This window comes from Notolepis coatsorum, assembly GCF_963971535.1.
Source record: "Notolepis coatsorum genome assembly, contig: SCAFFOLD_1360, whole genome shotgun sequence".
Lineage (NCBI taxonomy): Eukaryota > Metazoa > Chordata > Actinopteri > Aulopiformes > Paralepididae > Notolepis > Notolepis coatsorum.
The window spans coordinates 26,065-29,322 of NW_028171071.1; positions in this window are offsets into that span (position 1 = coordinate 26,065).

Genomic DNA, 3,258 nt, shown 5'->3' on the forward strand with positions numbered 1-3,258 from the left:
GTGAAGGAACACAGTGTATATAATATAAATGAAACAAGGTGCAGACAGACAGTGAAGGAACACAGTGTATATAATATAAATGAAACAAGGTGCAGACAGTGAAGGAACACAGTGTATATAATATAAATGAAACAAGGTGCAGACAGTGAAGGAACACAGTGTATATAATATAAATGAAACAAGGTGCAGACAGTGAAGGAACACAGTGTATATAATATAAATGAAACAAGGAGCAGACAGTGAAGGAACACAGTGTATATAATATAAATGAAACAAGGCGCAGACAGTGAAGGAACACAGTGTATATAATATAAATGAAACAAGGAGCAGACAGTGAAGGAACACAGTGTATATAATATAAATGAAACAAGGTGCAGACAGTGAAGGAACACAGTGTATATAATATAAATGAAACAAGGTGCAGACAGTGAAGGAACACAGTGTATATAATATAAATGAAACAAGGAAAATAAATGAAACAAGGTGCAGACAGTGAAGGAACACAGTGTATATAATATAAATGAAACAAGGTGCAGACAGTGAAGGAACACAGTGTATATAATATAAATGAAACAAGGTGCAGACAGTGAAGGAACACGGTGTATATAATAAATGAAACAAGGTGCAGACAGTGAAGGAACACAGTGTATATAATATAAATGAACAAGGTGGAGACAGTGAAGGAACACAGTGTATATAATATAAATGAAACAAGGTGCAGACAGTGAAGGAACACAGGTGTATATAATATAAATGAAACAAGGTGCAGACAGTGAAGGAACACAGTGTATATAATATAAATGAAACAAGGTGCAGACAGTGAAGGAACACAGTGTATATAATATAAATGAAACAAGGTGCAGACAGTGAAGGAACACAGTGTATATAATATAAATGAAACAAGGAGCAGACAGTGAAGGAACACAGTGTATATAATATAAATGAAACAAGGTGCAGACAGTGAAGGAACACAGTGTATATAATATAAATGAAACAAGGTGCAGACAGTGAAGGAACACAGTGTATATAATATAAATGAAACAAGGAGCAGACAGTGAAGGAACACAGTGTATATAATATAAATGAAACAAGGTGGAGCAGACAGTGAAGGTACACAGTGTAATAATATAAATGAAACAAGGTGCAGACAGTGAAGGAACACAGTGTATATAATAAAATGAAACAAGGTGCAGACAGTGAAGGAACACAGTGTATATAATATAAATGAAACAGGGGAGACAGTGAAGGAACACAGTGTATATAATATAATGAAACAAGGTGCAGACAGACAGTGAAGGAACACAGTGTATATAATATAAATGAAACAAGGTGCAGACAGTGAAGACACAGTGTATATATATAAATGAAACAAGGTGCAGACAGTGAAGGAACACAGTGTATATAATATAAATGAAACAAGGTGCAGACAGTGAAGGAACACAGTGTATATAATATAAATGAAACAAGGTGCAGACAGTGAAGGAACACAGTGTATATAATATAAATGAAACAAGGTGGAGACAGTGAAGGAACACAGTGGATATAATATAAATGAAACAAGGTGCAGACAGGAAGGACACAGTGTATATAATATAAATGAAACAAGGTGCAGACAGTGAAGGAACACAGTGTATATAATATAAATGAAACAAGTGGCAGACAGTGAAGGAACACAGTGTATATAATATAAATGAAACAAGGAGCAGACAGTGAAGGAACACAGTGTATATAATATAAATGAAACAAGGTGCAGACAGTGAAGGAACACAGTGTATATAATATAAATGAAACAAGGTGGAGACAGTGAAGGAACACAGTGTATATAATATAAATGAAACAAGGTGCAGACAGTGAAGGAACACAGTGTATATAATATAAATGAAACAAGGTGCAGACAGTGAAGGAACACAGTGTATATAATATAAATGAAACAGTAGACAGACAGTGAAGGACACGTGTGATAAATAATGAAACAAGGTGGAGACAGTGAAGGAACACAGTGTATATAATATAAATGAAACAAGGTGCAGACAGTGAAGGAACACAGTGTATATAATATAAATGAAACAAGGTGGAGACAGTGAAGGAACACAGTGTATATAATATAAATGAAACAAGGAGCAGACAGTGAAGGAACACAGTGTATATAATATAAATGAAACAAGGAGCAGACAGTGAAGGAACACAGTGTATATAATATAAATGAAACAAGGTGGAGACAGTGAAGGAACACAGTGTATATAATATAAATTAAACAAGGTGCAGACAGTGAAGGAACACAGTGTATATAATATAAATGAAACAAGGTGCAGACAGTGAAGGAACACAGTGTATATAATATAAATTAAACAAGGTGCAGACAGTGAAGGAACACAGTGTATATAATATAAATGAAACAAGGTGCAGACAGTGAAGGAACACAGTGTATATAATATAAATTAAACAAGGTGCAGACAGTGAAGGAACACAGTGTATATAATATAAATGAAACAAGGTGCAGACAGTGAAGGAACACAGTGTATATAATATAAATGAAACAAGGTGCAGACAGTGAAGGAACACAGTGTATATAATATAAATGAAACAAGGTGGAGACAGTGAAGGAACACAGTGTATATAATATAAATGAAACAAGGTGGAGACAGTGAAGGAACACAGTGTATATAATATAAATGAAACAAGGTGCAGACAGTGAAGGAACACAGTGTATATAATATAAATGAAACAAGGTGCAGACAGTGAAGGAACACAGTGTATATAATATAAATGAAACAAGGTGCAGGCAGTGAAGGTAAGTGTGTGAATCTTTGTGTTTCATATATTCCATATTTTACTTTCACCTACACTTTCCTCACTTCCGACTTAATATATATATATATATAAATGTAATATCATGTAATATAAACAGGGGTGCGTTGCTCATGGGACGGGGTTGCACGGCGAGCAACCGGCTCTGTGAGCAGAAGCATGCGCACGCACGTGCACAGAATGCGCTGCACTCGACTGATGCGCCAACTCGCCAAGTAAGTACCCACCTGGCTACTTTGCATAACAATAGCTCAGGTCGTCAGGTGTGTTCAAATACGTTCTCGGATACATTCACACACAACTTGTGAATGAAATGTGTTACATTCCATTCCTAGAGGCAATTAGGCATTGTCTTTAGTCTGTGCGTATGCGAGGGAACATTTATGTGCATGCAAGGGAGCGCGCGTGGCCTCATTAAAACACAGTGCAACCAGGTATGAAATCACCAAC